The 20,970-nt window shown below is 39.7% G+C and overlaps 1 long non-coding RNA gene and 2 other non-coding genes across 4 annotated transcripts; all 3 read right to left on the bottom strand.

The window, feature by feature from the left end:
- Window positions 1-8,021: 8,021 nt before the first annotated feature.
- On the bottom strand, window positions 8,022-20,957 carry LOC104910354. 2 transcript variants are annotated; one of them, XR_002113403.2, is made up of 5 exons: window positions 20,166-20,957; window positions 19,258-19,396; window positions 13,871-13,945; window positions 12,456-12,554; window positions 8,022-9,254 (listed from the first exon to the last, which is right to left on the bottom strand). It is a non-coding gene; the product is annotated as an uncharacterized LOC104910354 (long non-coding RNA). The 2 variants fall into 2 exon arrangements; XR_792993.3 differs by having other exon boundaries at window positions 19,258-20,957.
- On the bottom strand, window positions 19,408-19,480 carry TRNAA-AGC. Its single transcript has one exon. It is a non-coding gene; the product is annotated as a tRNA-Ala (tRNA).
- TRNAY-GUA lies at window positions 19,808-19,897 on the bottom strand. Its single transcript is given in 2 exon segments — window positions 19,808-19,843; window positions 19,861-19,897. It is a non-coding gene; the product is annotated as a tRNA-Tyr (tRNA).
- Window positions 20,958-20,970: the final 13 nt, after the last annotated feature.

Below are 20,970 nucleotides of genomic sequence, written 5' to 3' on the forward strand. Positions count from 1 at the left end.
GGGAAGGGAAGGGAAGGGAAGGGGGAAAGAGGGATGGAAGGAAGGAGAGAGGGAGGGAAGGAGGGAAGGGAGGGCCTCAATTTATTCAGTAACTGAACTGGACTTGGCTAATGGACACATACCCTTCTGCACCAAACCAGTAGCTGAGGCAGAAATTGAAAAAGATTGATCCCAGCAAATTTCCATTTCTCTTTGCTGATAGCGCTAAGAACCACACCCCTATCATCAGTTTAAGAATGGAGTTTTACTGACCAGTTACAGCCTCCAGAAACAGGGACTGACCGTGGAAACTGGTTAAGATAAGTCAGTTATGCAGCTGCAGTGTGACAAAAATGCAATTATAGTTTCAAAGAAATCCTGTTGTAAATCCAGTGATGACATTATTGGCAGTAGCAGTGTGGAAAGGTCTTATTTTCTACAGTAACTAGTTCTTAAATATATTTCTGGAAAATTTGCTGGAGTTGACACAGCACAAATGGACTCAACCACTAACATCATGGTTTTCTCAGTGCTTATTGCTGTTCGGACTAAAATCCTTATGCTACAATAGCGTTAAAATGACCATGAGCATTTATGTCAACAAAAGCCTCTGGAGAAAGTGTCATTTGTAGACATGTAACAGCTGATATGAAGAACATTCTTAATATCATCGGAGTGGGAGGATATGAGAAGCCCAGGTGCAGTTTCAGAGGTGCAGCTTACAAGTTTGCCAGTGTGATCGACCAGAAGCTGAAAATTCATTGCTTTTAGTGTTGGTAATGGAAGGAAGCTTGGAACCCTACGAATAGGCATTGTGAATGCACTGCACATTCAACAAGCCAAACAACCAAAGCATTTCTGAGGACACCTGTCATCATGCAGAATCTGTTAGCCTCTGTAACAAGCTGTAATGCACCAATCGCCCATTTTGTCTGCAGAACATGTAGTTGTTTATTTGGATTTGGTTTTATATATTGTCCCAATACTTCATTAAAGTTGTACATCCTTTCTGGGTTTCTGTACACGAAGGTAGAATGACTTTTTAGCAGGGTCTCAGCAAGGATTTTTTAAAAGCAATTTTGACTTGTAAAAAAAAGGTAAGCAGCTCCATAATTAGGGACAGCTATTAGTTTGGGATTTGGATGCTGTATTCTAAAGATTCCTGGTGTCTCATCTGATTCTTTACTGGCCTACTGGCTGGTGTTAAAGATGTCCTGCAATATTAAAACTGAGAATATCAAGTACTACTAGAAGTGAAATAACGAGCTGAAGTTCCTGCATACCAACCTGACTAAAGAAACAATGTCTTATCAATCTCACTATTTGGCACTGTTGAAAACTAAAGGCAAGCAGCTTGTTGTCGTGCAAGCTGAAAAGTGAGGTATTGCTTAGTAACACTGGATTTTTTCAAAGAACAGTTTAACTCATGTCATTTCTGATTATTTTGAAGATGAGTGCACTCCCTTATTGCAGAATCTAATTTGTATGAGAATTTAGAATAGTTGCTTTGTTATATGTGCTAAAGTTATTGGTTAATTTCTGCCTAGAAAAACAATAGATTAATGACATTATCCCTCTGGTGTATGAAGCAAATCAGAAATGAGAGTTAAAACAATTTGCAGCATTTGCACATCTGATACCTCGGATGACTACATCCAGGAACATAGTAGTCTTCTTACAGTCACCTTCCTCCAGCAGTTTGACTTTTTTACCATTCACTCTTATTTTCACATGCCATTTTGTGCTCTTAGTTCCTCATGAAAAGCATTAGGTTGAGATAAATGTGATTAGAAATAACAAATACATTCAGAGGATCACATTAGATAGTAAAAAAAAAAAAAAAAAGTATATTAATTAGTATTCTGATTAGTCTTCTTTCTATCTCAAGTAATTATTATTTTCTCTTTCTTCTCAAAAGATGGCCAAATGCACTGCTTTGGTTTCTCCATTAATTTTGAGATTGCATTAAAAATTCATCAGGCATTCCATCTCGTTATGCTTCCATTTCAGCTCTTTGATGGGATTGCACTTCTACCAAAACCCACAGAAGCAGAAGGTAACTCGATTCAGATGAGCAGAAGTCAGAGGATTCAGTATTTTCAGGTTTTCCACTCGCAGCGTCCTGACATTGCCCTGAGAAGTAAAGAATGTGTCAGAGTTGGCTTCAGCCTGACTTCCCCCTGAAAGCCTGGAAAACCAGCTGTCATTCTTCTCATCCCCCCATTGACTGCCTGAGTAAATGCAGCAAGCACATTTCCTTACTTTCAGGAGAATAGTTCTGGTTTTATTTAGCTTTATTCTTTATTAGACCTTTTGTATTTAACAATAGCAGAAAGGTATCTGGAATCCTGTCTGATTTTCAACTCACTAAATTCCTATGTGCTTAATCCAATTAAAACTGGAAGGAATGTTGCCAATATGTCAACAAAATGCAACAAAGAGAGGGGAGGGTTAGTTTACAGAAACTCCTGAATTCCTTTGTCTTGACCAAATGAAAGAAAATTGTTCTGGTAAGACAAGTGCATACTAAAAGGATTAACTCTGATAAACTGACTTTTATGTTCAGATAAAAGCTACTCCAAGTGCTAGGAGTACATTTTTCAATCAATTTCTTAAAAGCAGCTTTGCATTTAATTAGGGTGCCTTGTTTAAAAGCTGGGGGAGGGGTTTAGAGCACTGAAATGCAGAGGTTGGGCTTCGTGGTGGTGCTGAGTGTACTGAAGTGTGGGTTTAAAATAAGGTGTGCAGAGCTTGGTGCTGCTGTGAGGGCCACAATGCTGCATCCCACCTCTCCCACGCCGCTACATCGCACACCTCCGGCTGTGTGTTCCTGTTCCTGCAGTGTTTCTGCTATGATAGCAGAAAGTGAACCTTCCCCCAGTTAAATACATAAATAAGCAAAGAGAGAGTGGGACCAGATGAGCAGCACAGCTGGTAAAAGTGCAGATATGTAGCTAGGGACAGAGCGCACCTTTTGGTGTCCGCCCTCAGCTCCACCACATCGTCTGTGTCAGAGAAACCCACACGGATGCTCTCAGCCAGGATTCCATAAGGGATTTCTCAGCTACTCAAAGAAGTAATTCATTTTAGAGAACCTAGCTTAAAATCCCACATACTCCTTGGGATGTGTGTATGATGTGTATGGTAAAAGACAGGCATAGCTGAATTTGCAGTGAAAATCTGAGTTGACTGGGATGAAGTACTAGTGGTAGAAGGTATATGCCTAATGCTATGCATGTTCTTACATGCTTTGCTGAGTTGGAATTATGGAGAACACCCTCTAGTCATGTGTCAGAACATGGGTTGAATCTACATAAATCAATACCACGTCAGCATTTTTCTAGGTTGAATTACACAACTAGAAGTCTGTACACTACTAAAGTATAGGCCTAAGAGAATGAGTGACTTTTATAATATTTAATCTCACCTCAGACTCTAAATATTTAATATAATTTTATTAAGCAATTTAATTCTAAAATATATTAACTGAGTAATTATATTAATCCAATTGTAGCAGAGCAGCGTGCTTCACAGAATAACCAAAAACAGGGAAAACCATGATGTCTGCTCAGGCATATGCAGGTTTTACTTAGATAAAGAATTCACGATTACACAAAATTAGTAGAAAAAAACATACTCTGAAATACCTGTAATTGTTCTAAAAGGACAAATATAGTGTAGTGTCTCTAAAGAAAGATCCCAGTGCTTCATTGCAAAGCACAAAGATTCAAGAACCAATAGGTCCAAATAGCTTTGTTTGCTAAAGCACTGGTTATGTTGGTGCTGACCTTGAACTGGATGATCTGTGGGCAAACTGTATATCATTGCATCTTTAGCTGAGGTAATCAATTCTCAGACAGTCGGAGGATTGTCTTTAAAGAAGTCGTAAGCAATACTAATACACTGCGAGTCAATATTATTTGCATTAGAAGTGAATTGCTTATTGCAAGGTATGGGAACAATCCCCAGTCATGTACAGTAATTTATAGAAAAAAAATATAAATAAGAGCTGCAGATGATTGGGTGCTAATTTTCTGTCTATCTTAGTAGGAAATTGTGCCACCGATCTCTGCAGGGCTGGAATTTCACCTTCTGAATCAAAAGTGAATACAGAAGAATCACCTTCTGAATTGAAGTAATTTTATAGGTGTGATTGCAGCCATAACTTTCCTTATTGAATTCTGTAAGATTTTTCCATGAAGCCCTGGGCACTTTTTGACGTAATAAATGCCTTGTAATTACTTTGCCTGAACTAAGAAATATGAGTTACACTAAGGCTTGTGAATATTTACTGCCAAAGTTTGTTTTCTGGTAAAGCATAATACTTCACTTATGGATAGCAATTACTATGGAGTTTTGCAGCCTGAACTGTCTATTGCCATCCATAGTCAAGTCATGATATTGCAAAGAGCAGGATGTTCTCAAGCAGGGAACAAATGCCAGCATTCTGTACCTGCGTGGTTATGCTGACATTATGACAAGTAAGCCACCAGGCTGGGAAAGAAGCAACTGTGGTTCTGGCACTATTTTCTTGTCCCATGGGAGAGATGGTGGGTGCCATGTGACCTAGCTGCATGGCCCATAGTGTGGTCCAGCAGTGGGATCCAGCAGTGAGACCCAGCTGTGCAACTCAACAATAAGATCCAGCTGAGTGATCCAATGGTGTGACCCAGCTGTGGGACACCAGTATGGCCTAGCTGTGCAACATGGTGGTGGGATTCAGCTGCAGGACCCAGCTGTATGATCCAGTGGTGTGGACCATCAGTGGGATCCCATGCTGTTGTCCAGCTGTGGGGACCCAGCTTTGGGACCCAGCTGTGTGATGCAGTGGTGTACTCAGCGATGTGACACAGCTGTGGTCCTGCCAGCCCTATGCTCACAACTGCCCTGCAGCCGCAGCTGCTCACCCCACTACGCTCATCTTTTGTTTCTCAATCATAACCCAATTAAAACCAGTAGCTGCAAAATAATCGATGGGTTAATTTCATTAGCTTTTCTCTCTGTGAAATAAACAGGCAAATGAAACTCTCCTCGGTCTTAATTAGTTCGTATAAATGTTGGCAGGAAAACAAAGACACTTGTACACTCCTTTATTTTTATAAGAGACTTGCCTGAAAGAAAAACCTCAGACACATAATTTCCATTTTTTTTTCCCCTTGCCTGGCACTGTCAGTTGGAGGCCAACCCTGCACCTCCAAGGGCACAAAGGAAGGCGGTTTGGCAGCGCTGGGCACAGTGGTGCCCCACAGATCAGGGCACATCCCAGAGAAGCTCTGCAGAGCAATAGGCTGCAGCCAGCATACACCTCCCTCCTGTGCAAGGAATTCACCTGCCCCAGCAGCCCCAGCTGAACGCTGCGGTTCCGCAATCATTACCGCTGGAGCTGTGCCATGCCACATCACCCAGCACTACAAATTTGATCTGGATCAGGCGTGGGCACATGATTATGCTTTTGTCAAATTAGCAGAGCGCTCCGTGAAGGTTTCAAGCTGCCTGCATGCTCTGCTGGCTGCAGAGGAAGCGGCAGTGCCTGCGCCATGATGGGTTAGAGCCGTGTGGGCAGAGGCCTGTCCTCACAGCCATCCCTGTGCAGCCAAGCCAGCCAACAGGAGCTTCTTCTGGGCCAAGTGAACCGATAGAGGGTGGTGGCAACCTAAACTTGGCAGCCCTGAAAATATCTAAATACACCATCAAACTCTGACTTACACTACAGCCACAAACACTGTCAAACATTGGCCTGTGCTATGGCCACAGGCTATAGTCAAACACATATTTATAGCCACAAGAGTGTCCATCCTCCCAGCTTTTGCATGGCATCTACTTGTGCTTCATTCTTGTAAGGCATCCTGGCCTGTGCATATGTTTTATGGTGGAGTTTTGGGGTGAGCTGGAGACAATGTAAAGCTCGACTGCTGCTGAAAGGAGTGAAGTCAACCCTTTTGTTGCATCAGCTCTAGCAGTGATGCCAGCCATGGAATAAGCCAGATCAGAAAGAAAAGAAAATAAGAATTTTTAAAAAATCAGTGCAATTTTGGACCACTCCTTTGTTGGCAGCTCAGGTTGACTTAAGCCAGCGATGAGCCCACAGCTTCAAACTCTGAGTTTTGGGTCAGACCATTTTCCATCTGAAAGATGTTGTCATAATGAGGACAAAAACTTGAAGAACATTTATGATAACTATTAACAATTACATTCCTGATTTACTGAAATGTGAGCTTGCTGAGTAACTGAGCAGCATTTCCAGTTGCTTTCCCTGTCCTTACTCTGCAAAGAGTAACATTGATATTTATCGTTTTTTTATTTGCTTTAATGGTAAAATATGCGTGCTAATTACATGAATTTTTAGGAAGTCTTTACTTACGCCAAATAAGTAATATTAAGAAAAAATAAATCTGAGGCTATCTTCTCATCCATTATTGAGTAAATCTTCTACTCCTAAGATTGCATATTGCTTTTGTTCTTTGATTTTTTTAACTCAACTACTGAAAAGTCATTCCTTTCTGGATGCAGATAGCAGGATTTTAAGATACTTACTCATCAGCACTTTAAAAAGATTTTTTTTTTTCCTCAGCCATCAGTTAAGTGAGTATTTCCATGACAGCGTAATAAATCCTCTGTGTGGATTAATGAAGCTTCAAAGAGTGATGACTACTGATTGCCATCTTCCCTGCTGGATCCCCTCCTCCTGGGAGCTATTTAGATGAGGAGTTGGCGTGGGGGAATTTGGGGGAGAGCAGAGAGCAGGGACAGGGATAGAGCCAAGGACTATGCTAGGGATTTCAGGAAAGAACTTGTGGAGACATACTGCAGAAGGTGTCAAAAGGTGGTTCATTAAGGTGTAGGCTGGAGCCTACGAAGACAGGCTGAGGGAGTTGGGCTTGTTCAGCCTGGAGAAGGCTGTGAGGAGACCTCATTGCAGCTTTCCAGTATTTAAAAGGGGATTATATAGGGGAGGGGAGTCAACTTTTTACTCGGGTAGATAGTGATAGGACAAGGGGGAATGGTTTTAAGCTCAAGTAGGGAATGTTTAGATTGGATGTCAGGGGGAAGTTCTTCACAGAAAGAATGGTGAGGTGCTGGAACAGGCTGCCCAGAGAGGCTGTGAATGCCCCATCACTGGAGTGTTTAAAGCCAGGTTGGATGGGGCCCTGGGCAGCCTGGTCTAGTAACATATCTGGAGATTGGTGGCCCTGCCTGTGGCAGGGGGGTTGGATATCAATACAGAAAGGGTTGTTAAGCACTAGAATAGGCTCCCCAGGAAGGTGGTTGAGTCACCATCCCTGGATGTGTTTAAAAACCATTTGGATGTGGCGCTCAGGGACATGATTTAGTGAAGAGTTGTTAGATTTAGGGTAGTATGCTTAGGTTGTGGTTGGACTCGATGATCTTTAAGGTCTTTTCAACCTGAGTGATTCTATGATTCTATGATTCTAAGATGATCCTTGAGGTCCCTTCCAACACAGGTCATTCTATGATTCTGTGATTGGGTACTGGAGAAAGGTTGTGCCTAGTGGAGAGGACTGAGAGCAGCTGTGAATTCCTAAGGAACAGGTACTGAGTTGTGTTCTTAGAGCTTCCTAATCTGTTCCTGGTAAAATAAGCTCAAAAGTAGGTCAAAGCACTCACTCACGCTGCTCAAGTTAATCTTCCTGGTTCCTAGCTGTAGCTAATTAGGCTGTGCTAAAATGCATTCATTTTCCTTTTACCAAACCGTGGGATTGTTAACTTACAGTACATAGTGGTAGAATAATGCCTTGAATTGCTACAGTGGTTTGAAAAATAAATAAATTACTGAGATTCTGCCAAAAGACAGCATTAGAAGACTCGTTTCACTTTTGCTTGAAGTCACAGATAACTTACCTCTGAGTTATCAAAGTTGTATAAACTAGGAACTTCCAATCTTTGTTTTTTAGAAATAAATTTAACTTCATGCTACACAGACTGATATGACATATCTTATTTACTCATTTCTTTAGCAAGAAACCATAATAACTTTGATGGTTATGGCTATCAAGCTTTAAATGGGTTCAAATAAACTGCAGATAAAAATAAAATTCCTGGTGCTCCACTGAATATCTTGTTGAAAAACTTAAGTGCATTACCGTTACTTAAAGCTTAATTGCCTATAATTTTATTTTTGGGAAAAAGAAGTGTTTATATATATATCACTTAGGTAGTTCAAATTGGTTTTATTTGCATGAGCTAGGAAGTTACAGTTCTGGATTACTTCTCTGGGTCAAACTGACCAGGTAAAGGCATGAGCAATTTGCATATGCAACAGACTGTTCATTTGAGGTTTGTATTTCTTTGGTTTGCTACTTTTTCAAATAGTACAGTTGTTGAGAGATATTAAAAACCCAAAATACATTTAAATTGAGATACTCTATGTGAATAGTAACAGAAGGTCACAATATGTTCAGAGAATTCAAATATATGGTTGTTCTCTTATGAATACTCCTTGAATAGATGGAGTTACAGATGGCTAACCAGATGGAATACCTTACTTCCAATATAGCTATATGTATTTAAAAATGGGTGCAATGCAATCATATTATTTAAATCTGTTCTGTATTTCTTTTGAAACCATAATGACAGTGACTATTCAGTAACACAGGAATGTGACAAGAATGTAATTTATTGCCAGAGAATTATTGGGCTCGTCTGAGATCTTAAAAACTCACTCCTAAGAAAGGCACTTGAAACAGTTCTTTCTTTTTCAGGAGATTGTTTGAATATCCGTCAGGTAGGGCATGTGATTCAGAACTAACTGAAAAGAAATGATAAGAAGAACATTTGAGGGTGTAGCTGCCTCAGAAGCACTCTTTTCTTGCAAACAAAAATCAGTCCTCAGTCCTGAACCAGAGACGCAGCACATCTTGGCAGAAGCATCCTCTTCCACTTATTCAATCTGTTGCCCTTTGATTAGGTTGTTCAGTTGGGTACTATAAAAATTGACATCAACACATCAAAATATTCAAATACAGAATGAAAGATAGATCATGCTCAATGACTGAAAAAATGGCACACATTAGCACTGTATATGTCCATTATTGGGATACATACTCTCCCTTATCTTATTAACCTACCATATTTCACTCGCATCTTCATGCTTTACTCGTTTGGGGTCTTTTTTTCTAGTTGCCATTCATTTACCTGAGAAAAGTCATCAGCTAGCAAGAGTTCTTGTTTCAGACTCCTCATCTTCCTTCTTTATTTTCTCACTTCTTGTCAGTCTCCAATATAAATCCCAGTATCATGTTAGTGTTCTCACCATCCTTTGAGCAGAGTAAGTCAGAGAAACGAGTTATAAAAGTAATCAGATTAGAAAAGTTTTGGGGAAAGGAAGCATTTACATGCTTGCATCAGGGCTGGAAACTAAGTAAGTGAAATCATTCTAGAAATTATTGATGATATAAAACAGGACACTGAAAGCAATAAAACACCCAAGTTAACATAATGGTTGAGACTGGGAGGGACTTCTGTGTTCATCTGATCCAAACCCTTGGACCCAAGTGATCCAAGTAGGGACACCAGAGCAGGGTATCCAGGTCTTTGTCCAGGTGGCTTCTGAAGAACTTGGAGAAGACTCCACAGCCTCTGGGCAGCCTGTGCCAGTGGCTCCATCACCCACACAGCACAGAAGTGCTTCCTGGTGTTCAGAGTGAACCACCATAGGGAATCATAGACTCATAAAATGGCATGGATTGAAAAGGACCTTAAAGATCATCTAGTTTCAATCCCCCTGCTGTGGGCAGGGTTGCCAACCACTAAGCCAGGGAAATTCCAATTTGTGCCTGTTGCTTCTTGTCCTGGCACTTGTCACCACTGAACAGAGCCTGGCTCCATTCTCTTTTCACTCTCCATTTATATATGCTGATGAGATCCCCACTGAATCTCCTATCTTTTAGGCTCAGTGCTCCCAAGTCTCATTTTTTCTTCATAGGAATGGTGCTTCAGTCCCTTCATCGTATTCTTGGCCCTCTCATCAGTATTCCAAGGTGTCTCTTGTTCCAGGCAGCCCAGAACCAGACATAACACTCCAGGTGTGGCCTCACCAGTGCTGAGCAGATAGAAAGGAACACCTCCCTTAACCCACTGACTATACTGAAGCAGGTCAGTAAGATAATATATTTCACTTTCCAAATTTCTCTGAGTAAAATCGGAGGTTTTCTTTACTTGCTTACATTAGAATCAAGAATCAGTAGGTTCTTCTTAGAGGTTGGGAGTGAGCTATCTAATCACTTATATCTCCTACATGCTTTGGTGATGTCAATATTAACAACACCTGATTCAACAAACTGAGGAAAAAAAAAAATTAAAAAAATCAGCTTTTAAAAATCAGCTTTCCTTATCTTGGAAGCTGAAAATTCACGCTATTGTTGAGCAATGATGCCAGTCCTTTCATGCAGGTTTGTGTACCTACCTGTCTTTCAGCTCCAGGCTCTTAGCTTCTGAACTTGCTGTGAGCCAGGAAAAGGAGGGAGAGGTGGGGGGAAGGACTGGAGTGACTCAGAGTTCTTCAACCCCTACTTCTGTGCAGCTGCAAGCTTCCGAAGAAACTCTGGACCTCCTTCTCATTCAGGGCCAACTTTCAAACTTTTATAGGCCGATACACAGCTCTGTGTTTCCAGACATGTTGAGATTTGTTTGTTTTGAAATGCTTGTAGCATATAAGTGGAACGTAAAATGTAAGTAAGACTTACTTAGGTATGAGGTCCTTTGGGACAAGGAATGTCTTGGTTTTGAATTGACTGCTATGGTGGGGTCATGGTATACTATTAGGTAACTACGTGTTATGATACAAAAAGCAAAAGTGAACAAGAGGAGTGAATAAATATGAAACAATATGTTTTATTCTTCTAATCATATAGATGATTTGAAGAAAGAGTTAGGACAGCTCACTAAAGTTTGAATCCTTAAAAGATTCATTGGAATGTATGTAGACTATATGATTCCCAGCAGAAAAAATAAACACCTAGATATGCAGATACAGTGTTCACTTCCTTCAAACAAACCAAGAATTCTTATGAAAAAACATTATAGGGTACAAAGCAATGTTAACACACCAGAGGGAGCTGTATTCACACAGAACGGCCCATGAGACAAGAATGCAGAATGGTTTCTTTTTGCTAATAGGATGTACATGTACAGAGAATTTGGGTGAAAGGTCATTTTATTTTCTTCCTTTTGTATTTTTTTCCCGTGTATTTCTTCTTACCATTAAAAAATTCCTTTTTTTTTCCTTTTTCAATAATGATAAAGTTATTTCAAAGTTTGAGATCAGGCATGATGATCGAACAATCTGTTTTACTGTGTTCATTCAACATAATAAAATTAGCTGTACCTACTCCATTTTTAGTGTCCTGGAAACAAGCCCATCAGCTATGCTGGTGGTACTGTGGGAAAAATGTTTAAGAAATAGTAAAATACTGCAAGTCAATGAGGACTGGGAGGGGAAAAAAAGTAAAAAACAGTCCTGCAAACTCAGACTTCAGACAAAGCAGAGGAAGAGCCAGAGCAGGTGTTTTCCTGCAACCCATGGTGGACACCACAGTGGAAAAGAGATTCTCTCTCCTGCAGTACCCTTTGAGAGCCACAGTGAAGGAGGCTTTTCCATTCAGCCTGTGGAGGGGACTGCACAAAAGCAAATATCCACACTGTGGCCCACGGGGCGTCCCATTCCAGAGAAGGTGGATATTTCCTGAAGGAACTGTGCCTTCTGGAAAGGAACCTACAAAGAAGTATGTTCTTCTGATAGGAACTGTGCACTAAGAACTTACACTGCAGCCCACAGGAAGAATCCATGCTGGAGCAGGGGAGAAGTGTGAGGAGGAAGCAAAGCGGAGCTGTTATGAACTCATAATGTCCTTCCCCATCCGTTCTGCACTACTTAGGGGTAATTGAACTGGTTTAGTTTCAAGGATGAACTTGTTCGGTTGCAAAGATGTCATCTCAAGAGCCATCCTGTTAAGTTTCTGGCATTAACAGTCTTCTCAATTTCAAATGGAAAGAAATGGTTCTCTAGACTTTTCAGTGATATGTCAGAGGAAAAGCTATATTAGAATAAAAGAAAGCATCCCATAACTGCTTTGATATAAATATTACAAAACTTTAGGAGGAGACTAAAGGATCTTCTTCACTTAGTCTTGCTCCTGAAGAGACTGCGTAGTAAACTGAAGCCATTGCTGGTCTCAAAGAAGTGAAATTTAGAGCTATTGTATCATTAAAAAAACTTCACACATTCACATTAAAAAAGAAAAAACAATGATAAATTCAAGATTCCATCAAGAGTAAAGCACAGAAGAACAACTAGCTAAATACAAGGATGTGCTGTACTTTTTTGTGTTAATAACTCTTAAGATAATACCAGCCTCTAGGTTCATGAATGTTTTATTCATTCTTTTATAGGTCTTCCTGAGAGATAACCAATCGGATACTGGACAAACAAACAAAAAGAGTAATCAGACTCCACTGACCTGTTTAACCTTGAATGTGAAGGATGAAAAGCAGCAGCTGTTTTCAGTGGAACGGGACTTCTGGTGGCACTTACTTCTTTCCCTTTGGATTATATTTGCCTAGAGACACAAAGACAGCAAATTGATGATGTTGTGACTTGATACACACCAGACTGTTCCATCACTATTTGAAGCAGGTATGTTATTTGAATCACCTTGCCTTATTTTTCATTGCAAATCCAGACAAGTTAGGGTTGTGGTTAAAAAAAGAAAAGGGTTGTTACTAGAACCCTTGTGTAAAATACTTAATCCTAGATAGTATAAGATTTGCGCAGAAAAAGTTAATGTTAGCTAATGTTAGCATTCTCCTGGGGGATGTGGGATTGTTACTGGAATTTTATTTATTGTCAGTCAAGGAAGTAAACAGTATCTTCTTATCTCTTTTCTATTGGAACAAAAATACATAGCCTGAAAATAGGACTCCAACATAATTTTAGCCATCAGGAATCCAGTACTAAAATTGTAACCATTTTATCTTCCTTAATTTACAGAGCATAACTTTTTCTAGAAAACTGTCATCTCCTAGTTCTTTTAGTATTTTATAGTACTGCTTTAAATAAGTAAGCAATAACTTTGAGTAGCTAGACCTTCAAGGCTATTAATCAGTAGAAGCCTGATTAAGCTAGTGAGTTTAAATTTCCATAGCTGACTGGCCATTAAAATTATTTTATGAGAAAGTACAAATTACATTGTTCTTCAGAATAAAATCCATCATAACTTCAATTTTGTTTTATGTTCTGGGATTGCCATATAGATAATCATAATTATATAATGGAATTTTTAAATAATCCTGTATAGCTGCGACTTCACATGGTTGCCAAGCATTGCATTTCGCATTATCAGGTTCAGTGTGCTTTGCATGATTCCTGTGTGACCAGGACAGATCCCAAGATTATGTCAAATATGTTACAGGCATATTATCAACAAGTAGCATTGTAACTACTGCAGTTGATCAAGTAGTGTTTATAAGCTTGAACATAATTTCATTATTAATTTTTAATTTAAAAATTAAAATTTTGTCTATTCAGTGTATGACACTCAAACATAGGAAGGATTTTTTCTCAGCTGCTCACAAGACCCTGAGTTGAATTAGATTAGTAGAAAAAGAAAACTTCCTTCAAAGTGAATATGAGTAAGTGTAAGTTGCTTAGTAAGTCACATGCTGTGTACCAGTATTACTGGCTATATTATATATCTGTGTATTTACATGGTATTTGCTTTTCTTTTTAGTACTGAACAAAGCTGAGGAGATTAAAAGTGTTACATGGCTGATTCCGAACCAAAATGTGGACTAGTAAATAATATATGAATAACAGCAAGATAGTATTTCTAGCTCAGCAGTGAGAGGGGTGAAAGATCAGAGTGGGTAGTCTTACCGAACAGAGCAGGTTCTTAGAAATTCTTCTTATATCTGGAGTTACAGCTCACTTTTAGACTTTTTCCTGTCATCACTTGTCAGCATTTAGAGAAAGATGCAACATGGAAAGAAATGAAGAGGTTGCAGTGAGAGTTTTGCTGTAGCAAGTCTGCCAACAGAGAGATGCAGTTTTCTCTTTATGAACCATAGTTTTCTACATCTGGTGTTTTAAATTATGTTACACATAATTTACATACATATACAAGTTTCTTCATGTCATTACCTAGCATTAGCTAGGTTTGCTTTAAGAGATTTGGTTCCTCAGATCCAGAAGGATGAATTATGAATGGCAAGCAGGTAGCAGAGCCTATTTGGTGCAGAATCACTTGTTTGTCTGCTTTACCTCTGAGACACCTGAAGAAAGGAATGGTAGATCTGAAGGGGACTAAATCTGTCAGCCTGTGCTAAGCTTTCACTTGCACTGTACATTAAGGTTACCAAGGTAGATATATAGGCAGCTCATGAATTCTGACCAAATTGTTGTATTGTAAACCATGCTCCAAAAAGGATTGGATTCTAGTTGACTTCAGTATTTCCCATACATAAGATTGCAATAAATAAAACAACATACTCTATTAAAATGAGATCACTCTCTTACATGTCTAGATCCAGAGTCATTTCACCTATCCTCAGGCACATAAGTTGGCACTGCAGTCATCCTGAGCATCCTGTAGAGATATTCCCATCTGGGGAGGTATTCCCCATATGGGGAATACTTTGAAATCTCTTAAGGAATGGAGAGCAATTTAACGGAAGTTTCATTTTAGTTTTACTATCTTGTAAATTGTATAAGTAATTTTAACTTCTTCTAAGCAATATTATCCATATATACTCGCAATCCCTGCTATTTTAAATTCTATTCCTCATTAGCAGCTTTGGTAATGCACTATTAATATGGCTGAACAAAGGCAACGTGCTTTGTCGACATCAGGGGAAGCATTATATGGAATCCTGGCCCTAGAGAAGGGAGCAACACATGATGAGATTAAGAAGTCCTACAGGTATGTAAGACATGTTTTGAAAAGTGTCTAAAACACAAGCAACTTTTTTTTTTTTCTTATTTCAATTAAGGCAGTATTCTGCACTCCCTGGGAGTATCCTCCCACAGGAGTTACAGAGCTAAAACACCAAATGTTTTTGCTAACATTTTTATATTTAGCATCTTGTAGTGGCAAAACAAAATTATTCTTAAGATCGCGATTTCTTTCTTTTCTTACTGCTTATTTTACTTTGGATGTGTATGTGTTCGTACTTCTTCCTGAAGTTTTTCCTTTTTGAACTTAGCTTCTGCTTTTGTGGGATTTAATGCTTGCCATCCTTTAAAATGCTAAAATTGTCAGCAGTTGAAAAGCTAATGTTGATTTTAATATGTCATCATTAAGTTGAGACTGAAGTTGCCAACCAGTTAAATCAATGGCAGACAGAAATGCTTGCTTCTGAGTCATTGTGTAAAACTGCAAAGTAAGAAATTATCCACACTCAGCAAAGTTCCTTCTTAAATTAATCCAACATACTCTTCAACATTGTATTGTTATACAAGTTATTACCATAGAGTAGTTCATTATTTACACGAAGGGAAGAAAAACATACTGGCGGTAGGAACCAGTATAACAATTTACATTTATTTGCCACAACACTTGACAAAGAAAGTTTATGCATCTGACGCACATAAAACAGTAAGCCCTTTTGAGTAACTTGCACTTCAGAATTCGTTGTTACAAGTCCCTTCTCCTCTGTGAGATTGAAACGATTCAGAGATGATTCTCTTTGAACCCACTGATTTCATCCCAAAAGCAACCTGTGCACTTTATCTTAATTGCTTGAATCCAGACAAATGAGAGGTCAGACTGTTACTGTTGAAGAAAGCAGACCATGTTTGTAAAGCACAACCTTACAATAGCACATCAAGTTCTTGTGTTAACACTTCTTCCAGAAGTATGTTGAAAACTGAAGCCTATGTGCAAAAGTGCGCAATGATTCAAGAACAACACTAAGAGATAAACAGATTGTACTCGTTCTATCTCATCGTTAAGCAACAAATAAAAAAAGCTGGTAACATACTTGATTACAGTATGCAAAGACTTTGAAAAGGAATAATGTTAGGTGCAGGGGGGTTCTTCAGTTTATGAAGAGAGACATAACTAAAACCAGCTGTATGGACTCTAAAATCAATTAAGCAATAAACCAAAATGAGGTATTTGATTAAGTGAGTGTAACCAGCAGCTGAAACAAACTGGCAAAAGAATTTCTCTTTTGAAAAAGAAGGGAGGACTTGAAATAAGTTTCACTCAAGCAGAAGTTATCGATATGATGAAATGTATTTTATTACTGATATTTAACAAGGCGCAGAAGTAAATCCAGATTTTACAGGTCTTTTTGCTCTTAAATCTGTTCTGCTGCTACTAAAAGAGAAAATGTCATCAGTGAAATAGATGTTCTTGACATCAAAATATGCCAGGCCTGTATTTAGAGACTTAATATATAGTAAAATGTCTATTATACCATTGTAAAGGACATTATTCGTTGCAGTGTATTAGTGAACCAGCTTCAACACACTGTCAAATATAAGACTATATTTGAACTGAAAAAGAGGTTATGATATAGATCTTTCTGCTTTATTGTTGTATAATCAAAGGATGTAAAGATGGTAAATAGTCAATGGATATATATATATATATATATATATATATATATACAGCAGCTTGGCTAATATAATTTATACTGGAGTAATGAGAGAAAGTCACTCACCCTATCCTGGGCTCACAAGATGAACTCCAATGGAGCGGATCTCCAGAGAGATCCTTCCCCACTGGCAGTCAGCTCTTAAATGGGTCTAGGAGAGTTGGAGCCAGGCTCCACCCCTTCCTGCAGCACAGGTGATTTGCCTTCACCTGTGCTCCTGTGGCTGACTCATTGCTCACCTCAGGTGATCAATCAGAGGTTCAGGCCATGATTCAGCAGCCCCATACAATTGTTTAGCTTGAATTTTGCTGGGACTCTTTTTGAACAAATTGTATCTCTCTGTTTCCTAAAAAGCATGTGTTCAACAGAAGCAGGAACAGTAATGAACAGCCAAACTGTGCACAGCAGAAACAAAACTATATCATGGTTCTGTTGTCTTGCTTAACTATACCACTGGGGGATAAACTTACTACAGTATCAAATTCACTCATGACTTGCACCTCCTGTGTCCCTGTAGTACAGCCTAGCTGCAGAAACCATCTCAAACTTTGTGCTTTCCTGTTGCTTTTCTTATTTAATATTCTGGAAAGGAGGCCTTCTTTAGTCCCCAAAGAAGAGAGTTGTCATGGAAGAATGTAGAATGAAATTAACTTTGTTTGATGCTGAACATGAATACGAATGATTTACACAACGATGTGTGGTAAAACTGACAGTAGTGCTTTATCCATCTTTATTAGTAATTATAGCAAAAAAAGGACTGCTTCTGACTAAAGTGGAAATGTCAAAGGGATTCACTTTTAATGAAGTAGCTGTAAATATTTGCAAGATAAAATGATGAGTCAGTCTCACAGATTTGCTTTAATTATAGATTAATTTATGCTAATCCAAAAATCTGCTGCTGAACTGGTATTCTTTAGTATAAGGTATGAAACCAGCAATACCTGATTCTGAGTTTCTTGCCATTATTAATTAAGTCAGTATTAATCATACTACCACAGCCCAGGGCAAAATTTACTTTTTAATAAACATGACAGAATTACCTCTCTGTGCTTTTATTTGGAGTTTGGCACAATCTAATTTCTCAAGCAGATAACGCTAACGGGCTTTTAATCAGCAGAATTTCAAAGGAGATCTGTGTAACTTCAGTTCTCTACCCAAAAAAAAAAAAAAATCATCTTTAGAAAAAAAAGGCATAATAACTTAAACTGTCCATTCACTTCTGCTTTCCAGTCTGACAGTGAAGTAGTATGCAGAAGGACATGCTATTTCCTGTTCTCTCCAGAAGCTTGAAAAGACCCAGTTTTGAAAAGTGAAAGCATAAACTGATCACAAGTTCCACTCAAACAATAGGCACAGTACATATTGTTGAAGTAAAAGATATCACAGGTTTTTACGTTTTTAATAATCTTTAGGCAGTTTCCCTAGACAGTAAATCCCAAAGTGACAAAAATTCTGCATTTGCAGGGAAGAAATGCAGAAATCCTAGACCTTTCTTACATGACCAGAGCATTGAGAAAAAAGCATTCCTTAATACTAAAGCACTCAAGAGTGCTGTAATGTATGAAAAACTATAAAGTAATTTTTTCCTACAAGATTAATATATCCATGTATAATACTATTAGAATAAATTAAAAAGGGAAGGATAAAATGAACACAATGCAAACTGAACTGCAATGAATATCACAAGAACTTTAAGACATAGAATACTAAGCCTACAGAGTAGTTTAAAGCTACAAATATTCAAAATCTTGACAAAGAAAAATAAAATATATTACTATTAGTAAACAAAGAAAAAACTATTCAGAAAGTAAATGAATTTCGATATTTCCAAGATAAGGACTTTCTTGGATAAAGCAGTAATAGGAAAGAAGAAGGCAAAAAAAAAAATAGTGTGACTCGTGCTATGACCACATAGCAAAGGGTTTTATTATTTTAGCTGCTACTAAACTCCAAAATAAAAACTACATAAAAACCTCCTTCTACTGTAAAACCACAAAAAATATAATAACTATATCCCTTCAGTAATAATCATGCCCCATTCTATTTCATCTTCCTGCCAGTCAGAACTCAATAGACCTGGAAATGTCCTTTCTATAACCACCGTAAAATCAAAAGGGACCAGCACAAGGAAAGTCCCCAGACAACCCTCTCTTCAGACTGAAAAAGGAAACTCCCCTGACGAGATAAGAAGTACAAATTAATCTTTCAACAAGATATTATTACAAACTAATTATCTCTCACAAATAGCTTCCTTGATCAGGAAAGATCAAGCCAAAGACTACTATCACATACAATACAAAATCAAGAAAAAAGGGAAGTGCTCTTGTGAGCACCTCCCCTGCTTCAGTGAGTTGCACCATTCTTCCCACAATTAGCAGACTAACAGTAATTTCATATTGGATAGGGAATGATCCAATAAGCGGTCCCAGCAAGGGATTCTCCTTTGCACCACATAAACCAATGATTTCTCCACATTCAGAAAACCTCTACAGTCACTGAGGTTGTCTCTCAGGGGAAGGGCTGCTACCCACAAAAAAAATCATTCTGGCATGCTCCTCATCTTACTGCCCATCCTTATTCTCACTGTCCATTAAGGCCTGAAAGTAGGCATAGTTGTCCCGCCACCATTACAGAAGTGATGAGGAACTGCAGTGAACCACTTACTTTTCTCCAGACCACATTCTGTATTTCAACAAGTTCTTTCCTCCATCTCTCTTCTTCTTCTGTAGCCCAGCACACAGAGGTCTCCCGATGCAGCTCCAGAGGTCACGGTGTCCATTGTGCCAAGAATGCAGGCATGGGGCTGAAAAGCATTGGAGAATGCGGGCATCGATCCCGCTGCCTCTCACATGCTAAGCGAGCGCTCTACCACTTGAGCTAATTCCCCAGCACACAGCCTCCAACTCACCTCACCTCCCCTCAGCTCTCACCCACGTGGCCCTGCACACTACTCTTGCCCACCCAGCACCCTTCTTCACAAACCCAACAAACACTCCCAACTTCCAGCTGCTGCTGCTGCTCCCTTCAAACATACAGGTGCTCAACGCCAACACCACCTGCCCTATCTTCTACACAAACCACCACAGAGCAACGTCCTCTTCTCCACGGCCCGCCAGAGCTCCGGCCTCCAATCCCATCAAATACAAGATGCGTGGCCAGCGTTCCAAATGCACCAGTGCTGCAGACTCAGTCGGAGCAAGAGCCAAAAGAGCACTCCTTCGAGCCGGAGTTGAACCAGCGACCTAAGGATGGCCGTGTCAAGGGAGCCTACAGTCCTCCGCTCTACCAGCTGAGCTATCGAAGGAATCACAGGGACCTGCCCTGCACCACACCCTTCACGCTCCCATCCCCATTATGCCTAAGGCCATAACACAGCACAGCCATGTCTCTGCTCACACACAGACACGCTCACATCCAACACCCCTGCACCTTCAACGGGACTTCAGGTACTCACTTCTCCAGTAGCACCACTCAAAAAACAGCACAGCCTTCCCGAACACTCTCTACGTTGCCAGAAACACAGGAAACTCAGCCCCAAGAAACTATTCTCCACCCAATCACACACCACTCACTTTTGACCTCTGCTCTGGCACCTCATCATCATTCATCCGCTCTCCTGACTCCTCTGCAGTCTCAGAACAACTGGAAAAACCCTGCACAATATCCCCATCCCTTTTTTCAAGCTCCGCCCCACGTGTTTCTCTGAGATCATTTTAAGACAGCCTCCACTTCTAAGCTGAATTGGCTATTAAGAAGAGGTTATCCATGGTTTTTTCAGCTAACGTCCAAGTCAGCCTCCAGACTGCCCTTGTAGGCACAATTCCACTGTCCTGTTCTCCTGACAGGAGAAAGTCACCTTATCCGCAACATGTTAACAGTTCAGTGCTTTTGTCAGGTTTGCGGTTCGTTACTCGTCTCACAAATTCCAGAGTAAAATGCAGAATCCGGAAATTCCCGCCTGTTTTCACAATATGGGATTCTGCTTCTCTCCAGAAAAAAATAATTCATTTTGCCATGCCATGGACGGTCTCATATTGATTAATATTTTCTTGCACACAAGTGCTAGCGCCCCATAAACATCCACCTAGCATGCTATCAATCTCAACTTTCTGAGATAACTAAAAGTCTTAATAAACCTAGGCACCAAACAGGCACGGTACTCTTACCAGCATTGCCCAGCTGATGAGGAATGTCAACGAGTCACTTGCTTGGGTCAGGCCCCACTAGGTACTTGATCAAGTTCCTTCCTCCATCTCTCTTCTTCTTCTGTAGCCCAGCACACAGAGGTCTCCCGATGCAGCTCCAGAGGCCACGGTGTCCATTGTGCCAAGAATGCAGGCATGGGGCTGAAAAGCATTGGAGAATGCGGGCATCGAT

This window comes from Meleagris gallopavo, chromosome 3 (genome assembly GCF_000146605.3).
Source record: "Meleagris gallopavo isolate NT-WF06-2002-E0010 breed Aviagen turkey brand Nicholas breeding stock chromosome 3, Turkey_5.1, whole genome shotgun sequence".
In the NCBI taxonomy this organism is placed as follows: domain Eukaryota; kingdom Metazoa; phylum Chordata; class Aves; order Galliformes; family Phasianidae; genus Meleagris; species Meleagris gallopavo.